The sequence below is a fragment of the Conger conger genome, chromosome 3 (assembly GCF_963514075.1).
Source record: "Conger conger chromosome 3, fConCon1.1, whole genome shotgun sequence".
Lineage (NCBI taxonomy): Eukaryota > Metazoa > Chordata > Actinopteri > Anguilliformes > Congridae > Conger > Conger conger.
Genome location: NC_083762.1, coordinates 65,876,993 through 65,893,946, shown reverse-complemented (window position 1 = coordinate 65,893,946; position 16,954 = coordinate 65,876,993). Strand labels below are relative to the sequence as shown.

General features: G+C 40.9%; 1 long non-coding RNA gene across 1 annotated transcript; it reads left to right on the top strand.

The window, feature by feature from the left end:
* The first annotated feature begins 1,172 nt into the window (after nt 1-1,172).
* LOC133124855 (uncharacterized) lies at nt 1,173-12,804 on the top strand. The gene is made up of 4 exons (XR_009708348.1): nt 1,173-1,270; nt 4,259-4,435; nt 6,087-6,212; nt 8,023-12,804. It is a non-coding gene; the product is annotated as an uncharacterized LOC133124855 (long non-coding RNA).
* Nucleotides 12,805-16,954: the final 4,150 nt, after the last annotated feature.

Genomic DNA, 16,954 nt, shown 5'->3' with positions numbered 1-16,954 from the left:
AACACAAGAGGTCATCTTTTGCCCTTTTCCTTTTTGAAAATTGTGCCTGAATAAGAAAATTGTGTTAAAGGATTTGGAAAAGTGTTAAATGAGACTGGAATCTGTGTGAGAACAAGAAAAATTTACTTATAGTTTTGAAAAAATTCTTTCTTTCTTTTTACACATTAACGTAAAGTTTTTGGGGTCATAACACTGGTTTTAGCATGTAAGAAATCGAGAAAAACTATAGTAGCTTTTACAGTTGTGCTCTTAATTATCTCACTGGTGTCTTTGGATTTGATGGCTTTTGTGTACCATTTGAAGGCAAAGTTTAATTTAGTTTTAGAAACACTATAATGAATCAGTATGGTTAAAGAAATTTTTATAAGAATCCAGATTGGTGTGGGCACAAGATATCAAGTGATACAAATTTCTTTGGCAGGTAAAATTATGTTCCAAATTAAAATGAGTATATACATGTGCTTAATTAATATGTCAGATGGTATATTTTAATGATTAAGCTATATAATATTAAGTAGTATAATGTATTACCGTACATGGCACAACAGAGTGTGGGGGAAAAGGGATGTCTAAGGGACATCTGTGGCTCAGTGGCTGTAGAACAGTTCAGCAGCAGCAAATACAGAGCCTGAGAATAGTATCACTGACTCCCCTGAATGTGTTCACAAATAAATATCAGAGAACAGTGTCATATCACATTCAAAACAAGGATATATACAATTTATCACAAGGTTATCGCAATAACATTATATATTGACCTCACATGGGTTACATGTGTTATGGCTCACTATTCCCCTGTATAAAGCCAATGTGGGTGACATAAATGATTACTAAATGTGCTGTAATTGTAATAATATAGATAGGCTATATACTTTAGTTCTTTTATGAAAATGAAACCTTCATTTGACTAGGAAGTCACATTGAGATTAAAACCTATTTTACAAAAATTAAGCCCCACATGTATTTTACATACATTTTTTTACATACAATTAATTACATTTTTAAATTACAGTTTAATTAAATAATAAATGTAAGAAATGTAAAAAATGTTGAATTGATTGGGACTTCTCTTCCATTAGTTTGAAATTGGGGTCATATCTGACCCCAGCTAATAATTTGTGTGTGCGAAATATGTTGGTCGCTTGAGGGTTAATTTACAGTTAGACGGGTTTGACTGGTGGTAGCAGCCGATGAACACGCCAACAGTGCAGACAAGCAGTGCTCCTATCGACCGCAGAAGAATGGACATGAGTGATGCAAGAAAAAACCTGTAAGTACCATTCATTGCTGTTCTTTATATGCAGCATGGCAAACATACACTGCCTGCTCAGTCATGTTATCGTTATATGCTCCACTAGCTAATTCATATGGCTAGATTGAATCATGTAGGCTATTGCAGAAGGATGCAAACTTAAATCCTTGCCTCTGATAACGTTACTAAACTGCTAGCTATATTTTATAGTCGTGTCGCCGACTAGCCAAATGGAAATATTTTAAATGTTGTGTTTTATGGAAACCCAGAGCTAACAAGCATGCAAGTGAAGTAGAATCTTTCTATGGTAGTGACAAGTAGGCTAAAGTTAGCAAATCAGCACGTTAGCTAGCCCTCGGTTTTTATCCGAACACTTAAATTGACACAATGTCACTAAAATATATCCAAACCGCTACTCATCCCTTCCATTTTGTTTTCCGACTCAAAGTCTAGGTAACATGGGCCACGTATGTATATACTTTGATCAAAATCCAGTCACTTAGATATTATTAGGCTAATGTTCATCTGCCTGAAATTATTTGTGATGCTTGGTGCAGCGACATGTAAGGCTGTGGCACTCCGCGGTTCGCACCCATATGCCGTTACTGTGATTCGCGATGTGACATTAGCCTAGGCTATCTATTAGTCGCAATACGCTTTATCTGTGCTTGTCACTCCATCTGTAGAACTGAAGAAAGACGCAATAAATTGCAGCAAGGCAGTACCTTTTTCTTCAGTGCCTTAATTTCCCTCATTTTTCCTTTTATGCTAAAGAAAGATTTTGACATTATACCGAGGTTCCAAAAATTGAACATAGGCTCTACTAAAAGTGCATTCTGACTTTGTATTGTACATCTTAGCATTCCATTGCCAATTTCACCGTGTAGGATATACATAGCAGAACTGTTTTTATTCTGTGCAGAATTTTATGCTACGCCTTGGACCTAACTCATATTGAATGATGTAGTTTAAAAGGAGCAGTAAGTAAGGTAAATCAGTCCCAGATGTCAACTCTATGGGTTCAATGCGAGATTCAGGTTGATTGAGGTTATTACTTAAATACAGTGAGCACCATGATTCATTGGGCAGTGACACATTCTTTGTTAGATTTGTTCAGACCTTTAGCATTTTGAGTTTTATAATGAGGTTGAAGTGCAGACCGGCAGCTTTAATTTAAGGGTATTTTCATTTGGTATTTTTATTGGATTAGAAAATTACTGTTTAGAAATCACAGCATTGTTCATGGTACCCAGATTTTAAGGTACTACAAGAATTTGTTATTGCACAGATGTGTGTCATTAGGCAGGCGTATTAATTTGTGTCATTGGTGAAATGTCCATGCTCCAAAGCATACTACCTCATTCGTGAAACATGGTGGAGGGGGTGTTATGGCTTGGGCCTGCCCTGCATGGCTGCCAATGGAACGGGCTCTCTTGTCTTCATCAATTATATGACTGCAGACAGAATTAGAACAATTAATTCTTAAGTCTACAGAAATATTATATCTGCTCAGATAAAATTTATTTGACGGCACTTCGTGTAACAAGACAATGACCCGAAACATACTGCTAGAGCAATGAAGCGGTTATTGACAGCCAAAAAGTAGAAAATCCTTGACTGGCCAAGCCAATCACCGATCTGAATCGATATTATGTTAAATTATGTTCATCCGATATGAATGAAAATACCCACAAATTAAAGTTCACAGTCTGCGCATTGTACAGAACCAAAATAACAAAGTCATTAGTCACTGTCCAAATAATTATGGTGCTCACTGTAAATATGAGCAGACATCCTAAATCAAAGATGGTCCTCTGTGCTGTCCCTTACTCCCTCTTACCCATGAGAGTTTGACACTGTTACTGAACTCTTCAAAACTGTGTCAAAGTAATTTGTTTTAGTCAGCTATAAGAAGGAAACCACAAAACCTACAGACATTGCATTGACACTACTGCTCTAGAGAACTTCTCCACCCAACACCCCCTGCTCTCTGCCACAGGGGGCGGGGCATACAAGTTTGAGTTCTGTAAAGTGAGTAAGCCATCAAAGCTTTTTTTATGTTAGCTAACAGTTAGCTAACTAGTTACTTTGGCACATATCAAGTAATAAAGAATAGTTAGTTAGCTATATGAATGGAGGAGCATACGGATAGTATAGCCCACATATTAACTTTCTTTTTTGCCTACCTAACAGTATACCCTCCAGACAAACCAATAACATGGCTTGCTGTTTATGAGTGTCTTAGTTACTGCTACCGGGAACACAACATGGATGAGTACAGAGGCAATGGGATAACGGATTCTAGTAAGGCGATGTGAATCTGAGAGAAATATGTGCAAGTATAGAGATTTTGGATGGGGACTGACAAAGTGAGTAGTTCCCCAAAAGTGGCAGCAATGCTTAGTTTCACCACTAGAGGGTGAGCCACCACAGTGTTAGCCTAGTTCTTATTTTTGGCCCTTTCTTGCTGTAAAATGTGGTATGTGGTGTCAACCTGAAGATGTTTTGAATTTGTTTCATTTTGTGGAATGAACAATTGTGAAAAGGTACAGATGTAACTGTCACCTGATACTTCGTGTTTATCTAAAAAAAGAAAAGAAAACTATCCAGATTGGTATCAGAAAGAATGGCACAGCTTGCGAAACGGAATGTAGGCCTAGGGCAGTGACATGTATCCCCCTTAACAATGAAAGCTATTGTAATTCCCGTTTAAACTGATTTGTTTGTTCATATTTCATACTTGTATATCACTGTATTGTATTCTAATTCACCTGGCCAGGGCACCCAAGATTTTTAGGAGTCATGAATGGACTTTGTCCACTCTGTGTGGCATAGGCCACAAGACTGTAGCAGATTAGGGGCAATAAAGGGACAGGGACAATAAAGCTTTATCTTATCTTACGTGGAGTGATTTGGCTTTAAATGAAAAGGGCAATAAACATGAAATATTATTGTGATTGTGTTAATTAACCTTTGGTCTCCTGGCCACACCTGTTTGTGTTTCAGTGTGGGGGACAGGACCTTCTTGGGCCTGTGTAGGCTGCTGACTGGGTGCGAGAATTTGGAAGAGGCTATTGAGCTAGCCTCCAAAGGGGACAACAGTCCAGTCGACGTGCTGACTTGTGACATCTGCCAAGGGGATTACGAATCTTTGGTCATTCCAGGATTAGAGTTGGCCAGGAGGTGAGGGACATTTCAGTGCCAGGGACGACCCATGGCTGCTCTCCAACACAAGACTGGCTGGCATGGTTTTGTGGGAGGAGATGCTGTCTATCAGCATTCCGGCTTTCAGTCATTTCTGCCTTACAGCATGCGTGAACTTTATTTTCCCGGTGTAATGATTACACACACAAAATTGCATATCGGTATGTCATTAGTATGTGACACTAAGCACGAAAGTGCACAGAGTGGAGAAATTTGGAATATACCTGTATTCTGTCACCTTTCAAAGAACCCTTAACTATAGGTGTGTAGGATACTTTATTTAAACTTACTGAGGTAAAAAAAAAAAAAAAAAAAATTCATATCTCATTTCCTGTTATGTACAGTGGCTTCAGAAAGTATTCAGACCCCTTCATTTTTTGCACATTTTATTGTGTTGTAGATGTCATTTTAAATAAGATAGAATTGCCATTTTTCCCATCAATCTACACTCAATAACTCGTAATGGCAAAGTGAAAACATGTTTTTAGAAATTATTCACAAATATTGACACACAGACACTCACACACACACACAGGGCTTTGTGTGGATCTTCCTGCTGTCGGCCTCTCTACAGTGCTGCCTTGTGGCCTGTCAATCAAGCAGCATTGTACAGGGCTATGACTGCATGGAGAGATAGTCGTCTATGCCCCCTCTCACAGAGGTTACCCACCCCACTAGGGCATACCCCCTCCCCCCCTCCCTCGAGGTTGTAATGTAATCTTCTGTTTTCAGGCGATTCTTTTGGGTGAGCTCGGTTTGCAAGAGGGGGCATGAATGGAAATTAGCGATGAAAAATGAGTATTTTTTCACACTCCGAGTGGTCAATGTGTGGAATCGCTTGCCAGGACATGTAGTGGAGGCAGAAACACTTGGGGTTTTCAAGACGAGGCTTGATAAGGTGGTGCAGTGGGTAGCACTGCCGCCTCACAGCAAGGAGGTCCTGGGTTCGAATCCCCGTCTGCCGGGGCCTCTCTGTGCGGAGTTTGCATGTTCTCCCCGTGTCTGCGTGGGTTTCCTCCGGGTACTCCGGTTTCCTCCCACAGTCCAAAGACATGCATGTTAGGCTGATTGGAGAGTCTAAATTGCCCGTAGGTATGAGTGTGTGAGTGAATGGTGTGTGTGCCCTGCGATGGACTGGCGACCTGTCCAGGGTGTATTCCTGCCTTTCACCCAATGTATGCTGGGATAGTCTCCAGCCCCCCTGCGACCCTGTTCAGGATAAGCGGGTTCAGATAATGGATGGATGGATGGATGGGCTTGATAAGGTGCTAGATACTATTTCGCTTTTGGGGAAACTAAGCGGTAAGTACACTTTGGTGGTAGAAAAAGGCGAGCATTGCTGTGCTGAATGGCCTGTTGTCATCATGGCCATGTTATCGTATTTGTTTGCTTGTTTTTTTTTTGAGAGGGGCGGTTTTCACGATTATTTCTTACTGCTTCAAGATGAAATCTAGGGAGGCCCATATTTTGAGTGGATTTTGTGGGTCTGCATGGTCACAGATGGGTTTGTGCTCCTTTGCGTGGGTGAATAGGAAATTGACTTTGCTGGAAATGTTGTTCTGCCTGCTCATGGTGTGACTGGCTTCTGTTAAACATTCCCTGATTGGTGTTTGTGTTGTCCTTCCTGCAGAACATTCACCAGCTGCTGTTTGTGGGAAATGTACTGCAACGAAACAACCTCTCCAAGAAGCTGCTGGCCAGTGCAATGAAGAGATGGCTCAATGGTCATCTGAATGTACTGTTGCTGGAGCATGAGGTATTTTCACTCAACTTTACTGCAGATACACTCTTGACATTACAGTACAATACAGCACAATGCCTCACCTGAGATATCCCATTCCCCTGCACAACTAATCACACAGGTACAGAAATCACACTCACTCTCACACACACTCATTCAGTCTCTCGTTCTCACATGCGCATTCACATACACTCACAACAAGCTACAACCCTGGCTACATTTCCTTTTTTCCCCCAAAATATATTTTTTACCAAGCTGGAGTGATTGTGCCTCTAGAGCTGCAGTTGTCCCACTCCCAGCCACACAGCACCACAGCAGAAGCATTCTTCTAATACACTCACCTCATGAATACGCAGTAACAACTATACGGTCTACCTACAAAACTACAACACCCACAATGCACCACTAAGTCACACCATCTCCATGGCAACAAGTTATCCTCCATCTCAAACTAGCAAGCCCTGAAAAGAAGCCATTGCTTGGCATGCTATTAGTAGAAACAGACAAGTGTGCACAGTAGCTAGCAGATTACTGTGATGAATGCCAACAGTCTTTATGTAATATACATTTACCATTTTTTTCTAATTTAGTAAATGACATACATTATCTTGCAAAATAATCCCAAAAATAGCAAAAGGTGGTTATTTGATATAAAATAATGAACCCTTGTGTTGAATATTTGTATTTACACTGTGACAGTCGCAACACTGAAGCATCAGTCCATACTGTGGTTCCCCCATCAATTCAGCAGTCCTGAATTCCACACCATCTGTCTGTTATTATTTAAACATGCCTCATCAATTCAGCTGTCCTGTTACAGACAGACGCTGGCACCAGAATAATAATAATTAATTAATAACAAATGACTTTATCCCAGTCAGATAGACATCAGAGCTCTCTTACATAACACTTCTATATTCATCAGATAGCTTAGTAGCCAGGTATATGAGTGAGTAATTGTCTTGCTACACCCAAGTACAAGACACAGAGGTGGGTGGCTATGTCAGGGAATATCCTGTTCGTCTCTTCAGTGGGTGTGTTCCCACTGGTATTTATATTCCATAATACCTCTCATATTTAAAGCAATAACTGACCTCTGTTCTTCACTGAGCGTTCTGCTGGCTTTTGTTGTGGCTTTCGCATGAGACGCAATTTCCCCTCCACTCACCCCGTGGGTGTAGCGTGCAGCATCCCAGCATGTGGTGGCTGTACCAACGGACACATCAGCGCTGCGTCTAATTGCAGCGATTCTGAGCCCGTTGCTAGGGACCTCTCTGCCGTTGCTAAGCTTACCGTTATTAATCAGTGTGGTCTTTTTTTTTTTCCCATGGTTTATTTATTTGTTTACAGTATTTATTCATTATTAGTGTGATTGCAAAGCAACACACTACTGTTCTGCAAAATTCAAGTTTATTGTTATGATTCTGCCAGTCTTTTGACAGCCTACTCATCCCACAGTTTCTGAGCTGTCAACACCGAACATAGCTTTTTTTTTTATGATAATCCCATTAATTTCTGTGAAATTACAGGTTTTCCAGGGAATGAATAGTGGAATGAATGTTCAGTTTCAGAATAAAATTTTTTTGGCAAGTTTTTAAAACTGCCATTACTCAGTCAAGTTTGAGACTACATACATATATTACACATCAAGATGTTCAGCGTTACATACTGATTCTCAGTCAATATTGACTTTTGGGTAGTACTTATGCTTCATACTGACTGGAAAGGGTTTTAATTTGTTCCATGGGTACCTCGTGACCTTCCTGATCCCACATTTTGGAACCCCTGCTGTAACGGATTCTAACTCTTCCCCCCCTTCCTGCAGAGGTTTTTCAGTGCAGTGGGCGTGCTTCTCGAACAGCTGAACCATACAGGCCCAAACGCCCCCGCTCCCCAGACTCTGCAACGCGCCATGAACACGATGAGACAGTGGGACAAGGACATGACTGACCGGTGCATGGGTTCCAGACAGAAGCTTCCTCTCTCCCTCTCTCCTGGAGGCTGTTAGTTTTTGATTTGCTTTTATTTTCTTGGGTTTACATTACATTACATTATTGGCATTTGGCAGACGCTCTTATCCAGAGCGATGTACAGTTGATTAGACTAAGCAGGAGACAATCCGCCCTTGGAGCAATGCAGGGTTAAGGGCCTTGCTCAAGGGCCCAACGGCTGTGCAGATCTTATTGTGGCTACACCGGGATTAGAACCACCGACCTTGTGTGTCCCAATCATTTACCTTAACCACTACACTACAGGCCGCCCCAGGTTTATGAAGTCCAGTGTCTCTGTGGCGGTTTCCTTTCCCAATGGCATTAACCCTTTCCACTTTGCCCGTCCCCACCCAAAGGGCAATGCCTTTTATTGTCTGAGTCTGTGGCGAGGTGAGGGTTGTAAACCGTGAGCATGGCATGGGGGAGGCTGGAGTGTTATTCCCCGACTTTGCAAATGAGAGGCTGATAAGCATCTAAACTACTGTTCTCGCTAGTGGCGACAATCTGACATTGCCATTTTGTGGTTTTATTACGTTGCAGTTTTTTGTATGATATCAATATGAACGCAACAATAATTTGAGACGTTGAAGACTCAACCACAAAGGGGCAAAGTGGATTTGGTTAAGGGAGCTCGAACCGGGAGGTCGCCGCCTTCCAAAATAAGAGGTGGAGACGCTTGGGAGAAATTTGTATGATGCACGTATTTAAAGTACACAACCAGTATTTAATCAGCTGGAAAAGAGTAGGTTTAGTGCGCAAGAGTTGCTTTTGAAATTCACACAGCACAAGTGTTATAAACTGATCTTCTGTAAATGAGACTTGTCTGTGTTTCATAAGCAGACTGCTCCTCTCTGGTACTGCTCCTCACACGTAGTGTGTGTGTGTGTGTGTGTGTGTGTGTGCTTCACAACCATTCTTCTGAACTGTACACCTTGGCCCCGCTTTTATTGGTGCACACACAGATCCACAGAGATCTTTGTGGGAGGGAAGAGTGAGCACTGCTGCATTGAGATGGTGTAGCAGCATCGTCATGGCAACTGCTCTGCACCCTCATAAACATTATGCTCCTGGCGTTTCTCGCTTGAAAAGCAAAAGAAATGTGCACGCTGAATAGCCAGTACACGCGTGGTCTGCAACAGATACATTAGCTTATTTGTCTGTGGTGAGGGACCGTCTGGCTGTTCATTGCCTGCAGGGTGTGTTCCGAGTGGTCAGTCCTAGTTATTTTAGTATATGTGTCAGTGCTGGCAGGCCACATTTTTATATAGTCACTATGGTACTAAGAGGGAAGACTAAGGAAGCCAAATGGGGCTCATGAGAGAGAATATCCTTAACTGCCATTTGGAAGATTTGAATTCCACTACAAAAAGGCTTCATGAAAGGCCCATCCTCTTCCCTCAATGGGAACATTTTTGCTATTTTGACAATCCACTTTTCTCCAATGATGTTTATTTTCTGTATGCAAATATTTTCAAAAGAATATGCTGGTTGTCAAAAGCTCAGTGTGCTCAGTAGCAGGATAATGAAACTCGTCATTTGATTAATCACTGTGAAAGAAGTGGTGTATATGCAGTTCCTTCGCTGTAATTTTCTCTGTAGAATTGAGTGTGAGTTGTGAGCCAGGCACCTCAATAAGGAAACTACTAAGACTAGAGCAGGGGTAGGCAACCCTGTTCCTCAAGTGCCATTGACGGTCCTGTTTTTTCTCTAACCCATAACTCTATATTCAGATTTATTTTAATTAGTAGAATTTAATGAATGAACGTTTAATGAATGCAGAAGTCCCTGTGCTGGAGGCACTCTGCATTTCACAATTCTGAATATTCAGGCTCAGACTTGTTTAACCCTTGTGTGGTCTTAACAGTCTGTATTCTCCCCTTGTCCTAAGCGTAAAAAATGACCCACCTTTACTAAACCCCTAAAATAAAGCAGCCTAATTGAATTTCATACCCCAACTTTATTTGCATGAAGAAACAACCTGTCACTCATCACAAACTTTGTCATCAAATTTCAAGTTGAAAAAAGATAATCTAGGGGTTTTTTGCTGCTGTTAAACAGAGTGGCCATTTTTTACCCTTAAAACAACACAAGGGTTAACCTTCTGTCAAACTCTTGTGATCATGCTCAGTTTTAACTGAAACCAAAACGTCACTGGTGCTCCAGGACCAGGGTTGCAGACCCCTGGACTAGAGTGTTCTTAAAGCTTATAGAGAAACAATATGCCATTATTTAGAAGTGACCAGTTCACTGTGCATCTGCTCCTTTCTGTGCTTCTTTGTGAAGGTTGTGAGTGCAAGAATGGGTGCTTTTTGATGTGAACATTGATACAGAAATCGCTAGTGCCTTAATACATCCTACCTCGACAAGTGCAGGGAGCTTTAACTGTCACATATTGCCAACAGTATTTCCATCTTAAGTGATTCTGTAATGCTTACCTCACTTAAACCTGCCAAGAATGACTATTCGGTCTCCCAGCGTGTGCCATCAAGCCCCTCCAGCTGGTCCAGAATGCTGCAGCCCGCCTGATCACCAGTCAGCCCAGGTCGGCTCATGTCACCCTGCTTCTCATTGGCCTCCACTGGCTTCCTATTGCCGCACGCATCTGTTTCAAGGCCCTAGTGTTGGCATTTCAGGCTGCTAAGGGGACTGCCCCACCTTACATACAATCCCTGATCACTCCCTACTCCCCAGCTCGACCACTCCGGTCTGCCAGCTCTGGTCGCCTTACAGTTCCCTCTCTACGTGCACCTGGCGGTCGAGCCGCACGTTCACGCCTGTTTTCCGTTCTGGTTCCTCAGTGGTGGAATGACTTGCCTACCACTGTCAGAACAGCAGAATCCATCCCCCTATTTCGATGCAGACTCAAAACCCACCTTTTCAAACTCTACCTTAGTCCTCCCTCCTGATTTCCCCTGCCCCTCCTTTCTGATATCCCTATCCTTGTCTAACCCCCCCCCCCCCCAAAAAAAAAATGATGACAACTATGTTTAGAACAGCATTTCATGCGTATTTTGGTAGTTTCTGGATGTGATGCTTCGACTACTTATGGTAGAACCTATGCACTTGTAAATCGCTTTGGATTAAAAGCGTCTGCCAAATGACTAAAATGTAAATGTAAAGTACGTCTGAAACATTTCCAAGAACAAGCAGAGGGTGCTGTTTAACTTGCGCTACTCCCAATTACTAGTAGAGGAGTGTAGTCTCCACTGCATGCAGCCGTGACTCCATTTTGCTTTCAGAAATGTGCCTTAGATGTTTCTTGCTCTCAGAAAGTATTACATATTGAGCAAAATGCTCGATGATGAAACAAGTGTATCTGGTTGTGTACAAACTGTTCCTTAATGTTCTGTACTGGCTGTTCTGAGGTCTCGTACATTATTCCCAGAATTACTGATGGCTCCTTGTCACATTTAATGTGATGTCAGATGCACTGTTTATGCCACGCCTACATGGTGTTTGAACTAAAGTATCGGGTATGAGGTAGTAGATTGTCTGATAATTCATAGTGCAGATAATATCATTTTATTTTTTATTTGTATATGCAAAAATGCTATATTTTATGCATTGGGGTTAAACATGGTTTCTAAATCCTATCTGGGACCGGAATAGGTGGTTAAATTGTAACAATAATTTAATTAAAAATATAGTTATCTTTGCAATAAATATGAGGCTAAATTGTCACCTGTCAACTTTGAGTGTACTTACATCCATAGTGGGCGATTCTTGTCTGAATTGCATCCTTTTTTGAGGTGTATTCAATTGTTTCCTTAGTGCAGTTATAAGAAAGCTCTCGGTATCTTGTCTTCATTCTTGGCTCTTTATTTCCTTTGGCATTTGTCAACATGAGGACCAGAGTTGTGCCAATGACAGTGAAGGAAGCCATTATGAGGCTGAGAAATGAGAATAAAATTGTCCTTGCCAAAGAAATGGCTCTGACTGTTTCTTTTTCTTATTTCTTAGCCTCATAATGGCTTCCTTCACTGTCATTGGCAAAACTCTGGTCCTCATGTTGACACACGCCAATAACACTCCAAAGGCAATAAAGAGCCAAGAATCAAGACTAGATACTGAAAGATTTCTTATAACTGCAATAATTCCTTTTTCGTCCCCTAAAATGGGAGGACTCGGTATAAAAATTGATATAATTCCAACAAAGATCACCCAGTATGGATATATGTAAATACCCTCAACTTACAGGTAAAAGTCTGCACTTTAACCTCAAATTCATTGTTTCATTTAATTTCTGTCATCGATGTGCTGGAGTACACAGAATTGCTGGAGTAAAAGAAATTGTACAACTTAATAAATAAATATGGACTGCAATTTATTATTTCTAAATACTTTGTTTAATTGAATACATCAATGACTAAATTAATGACTAAAACCACAGTCTAATGTCTTTGCTGTACATGTTTGTTTTCTGAGATGCTGCTGGTCTTATATGTGTGTTTTATACTCATTTTGATTAAATGTGATACATTTAATTCATGTTACATTAAGATGTTCTTGTGGTTTGAACAATTTTCTATTATTTTCTGTATTGAATACTGCAATTGCTCCTGTAATTTGGATGTTGAGTGTTTTCTCTCGAGTTCAAAATAAATTAACAAAATACATTTTTACTTTCTCTACTGGAGGCTTTTTCTTGCAAGCATTACACTCAAGGATTAAGAGGCAACAATTAATTAAGGACCAGTACATGGTAAACTGTTTAAACAGTACTGCTGTAACAACCAAAATTAACCTCCCAAAACCAATGCTTACCCGCTTACTGCTTATGTGTCCACATTGATCATATATTTTTACCGACTTATAAAGAAAAACTTGCGCATTCCTAATGTCACAGAGTTGTAAAATGATCTGCAGTTGTAAAAAGGAATTGTACACACATATAGAGTTTTGTCTTTGTAAATTCTGTTACATACGTACTTAACCTAATTGTGTACATAGGTTCACAATTCCATCTATTTTTTCTCAAATACACAAAATAGTTTTACAAGGACAAAATAGTTCACAACATAATGGTACTAAAATAACTCCATAAGTACGTTCATAACTCAAGCTTTCTTGTGCAAGAACTAAAGATGCAACAACAGCTGGCCAAGAAACAGCTGAGCAGCCAATTGTCCAATTACTTTTGGTCTCTCAGAATAGGGGTACTGAATTAAAAGAGCTGTAATTCCTACAGGGATCACACAATATGCATGTAAATGCATTTATTCAATGCTAAACTAAATCTTTAAGTTTAGATTAATTTCACATCCAGAGCAGAACTTTGAAGCACTTGTCATTGTCTGCCTGCATACCTGACTAAAGGCACAAGCGCACAAGCATCCGCAACATACAGAATTATCTGGAGCTACCTGTGCTGTGTAATAGCAACAACACATCAGCAGAGGGCGTTTCTGGCTGAAATCTGACTAAGAGAGCCTACCTACATCAACAAAGCACACCGGAAATTGTGTTTTTCAATGGAGGGATATCTGGAGACATATGCCAGAGTACTACAATATATGGGATTACGGCAAGAGCAGCTCAGTTTAGTTTAAAAATGTCTACTCCTTTTTGCAACCAATTTTCCGAGGATGGGAGCCATCGACTACAGAACAAAGCAAATGTTAGGAAGCCATCGTTTTAAGCACCTTTTCTGTCTCCCCAAGTACACAGATATGGCACAGGAAGCAGCCTTTTATCGCGCCCCCAAGTTTACTATTTGTAAACACCCCCAAATCAAATGTCAGATTTCCTCTGTGGATCACAAAAGAAACATCAGATCTGCTCTTATCTCATCATCATATGCCTAATAATCATAATAATAATAATAATAATAATAATAATAATACATTTCAAGGGATATAACACATATGGTGATGCAGTTTATATACTCCTGAGACTCAGTAAAAAAAAGTCTTCTGAATGTACGGCTATATCAGAAACACGTGTCCGCTAGAGAGGGCATGAATGACCAGTAACACTATACACCTACTGGAACAAATAATGCTTTTTAGCAATGTGGTTGTCATGCTCTGTTGTAGGGTGTTAATACATAATCGTATTTCTGTTTACCATAAGGAGGGCTTTTCAATGCACAGTGGAGGTGAAAAGCTGTGAGCATGTATCTTGTCAGACACTGCACTGCTTATTACTGAGTAGGACAGGGCATCAGGGTTGGAATGTTACTGTTGGTGGGTACAAGAACAGATAACCAAATAACTTGTTACTGGTAACAAAAGTGGATTTAACACAAGCACACACGCATACACCAACCCACACACACACACACACACACACACACATATACAAAAATACATACACAACAATTTCCCTCTCTTGGAGACAGGAAGAAGGAATTTGATGTCATTATAAACATCCCTGGGAGAATGGCAGGGAATTCCCATAAGGGAATATTTTGCTTTACATCCAGGGTGTCAGTGTTGGCATAGTTTAGATCAGCCATGTTTAGTTGTAAAGGTGGGGGAGTACGTGTGTGGGGGGGGTGGACGTCAGTTCTCCTAATGCACCGTGGCTGACTTATTGTGGATTGGAGCCAGGGTTTGAATATTCCTCAGAGAATGTAATATTTATGGTCCCATCTCCCTGGGTTACAGTTCTGTCTTTCACAGAAAAAAAGTAGTGCACAAAAGTACATACATTGTCATTCTGAGAGTGCTTAGTACAGTACTGTGTTCTGTGCCATAGCGGTAATGACTTGACATTTTATAAGGGACGCCATTACCCTTCAACACGCCTGTCCACCATATCTTTTCCAGTGCTCTACCTCCGTCAGAAGAGATGAGCAACAGGAGACATGCAGCAATGGACAAGTCTGAGCAATATGGCATCCAGCAGAACAGAGGAGAACAGGGACGGAAGAGGGAGAGCTTCTGTGAAGAATACAGTACGTTCCACACTCCACTAAGAGAAACTGCACAGAGCAATTTCACCATGTCTTTGGGAAAGTAAAGGGGTTAGGACTGCCTCGGGTTGGAACCAACGCCTCCACCATCCATACAACGGGCTAAGAGACACATTGGTCTTCTGCTGCTGTAGCCTATCCACTTAGAATTGTATGTTCAGAGATGCTCTTCTGCATACCACTGTTGTAATGTGTAGTTATTTGCATTACTGTCACCTTCCTGGCAGCTTTGGCCCTTCTCCTCTGACCTCTCTTATTAAAAACGCGTTTTTGCCCACAGAACTGCTGCTCACTGGATGTTTTTTTCACACCATTATCTGCCCTAGAGACTGTTGTACATGAAAATCCCAGGAGATCAGCAGTTTCTGAAATACTTGACCCACCCTGTCTGGCACCAACAATCATCCCATGGTCAAAGTAACTTAAATCACATTTCTTCCCAATTGCGACATTTTGTCCGAAAAACCGCTGAACCTCTTGGCCATGTCTGTATGCTTTAGTTGCTGCCACATGATTGGCTGATTAAATATTTGGATTAACAAGCTGGTGTACAGGTCAACCTAATAAAGTGCTCACTGAGTGAATATTGTAATATATTTAATTTTCAAAGGGATCCCTAATGATCATGTTTTTGCCACCTAGGGTCTGTGTTATGGTTAGCGTTAATAATAAATGTTGCTGCTATCAGTGTGGATGGTATAAGCATGAAATAGCTGGCTGTCAATGCGGAAGGAACTGTTGCTCCCTGCTTTCAGTCAAATGTATTGACTGGTCGTCAAAGAGACTCCAATTACAGTAATTACCTACCAGAGCAGACACTTTAAGTATGTCACAGATACTCTGTCTCAGAGCATCCGCAGTTTCTGGTTTTTAAGATCACTTGTGCTGCAAATATGTCAAGCCAGCACGGTGTGAGAAGATTGTGAGAAGAAGTGAGAAGATTGTAACAGCGGAAAACATGTCACCTGATGGCCTTGGAGATTTTGTCTTAAGGCCTTGAAAGACGACAGAGGTTGAGGGTCAGTTTTATGAAGGCAATGACAGGAATATTGGCTTGGTTCATAAGCAGCACATGAGACGGGTCTTTGAAGCTGTTCTACAGTGGATTCCAATTTAGGCTCAGGGCAAAATCAATAGTCCAATAAGCCAACATTTGAGGCCAGCTGTTATCTCTCTTTTCCCCATTGGATGATATAACAGAGATCCACAAAATGGTGAATTGCAAATCTCTATTTTCTATTTCTCCCTTTCTGATGCTGGGGAAATTAGTTAGCATTTAAGTTATTGTAAAGGTAAATCTGTGAATGGCTTCAAACAGCATTACTATAGCACGCATTACGCATCAGGAACAGTATAGAAATTAATTGCGTTGCAATATTGATTTACTGTATATCTAAAGTCTAAACATTTCCATCTATTCCTGTGTGGGGATTAAATGGGTGGAGTTCAATTCATTACCAGGCTCTGAGCTGTTGGGTCCAAATCATTAATGACATCAAAAAGGACCTGACCTAATGGGCAATAAATGTTTTAATCCCATTGCATGTCTCCTGCCATAGTTTCATGAGATTTGTATACGTAGTTTTATTAGAGGGATTTGTAGCTAGAGCTACATGGCAGCACAGTGGTACCAGGCATAACACTGTTGCCTCACAACAAAAACATCCTGGGCTCAAATCCCAACCGGGGCCTTTCTGTGTGCCGTATGAATTTGCTATTTTCCAGCTCTTAAACCCTCTATCAACCTTATCCCTCTCTTCTTCTCCAATGCAATTGACTTGTGGGTGGTATGTTTTGGGAAGAGTTGAGGATGGAGGTGGGGTGGTGAGGCAGTCAATACAGCCCTGACA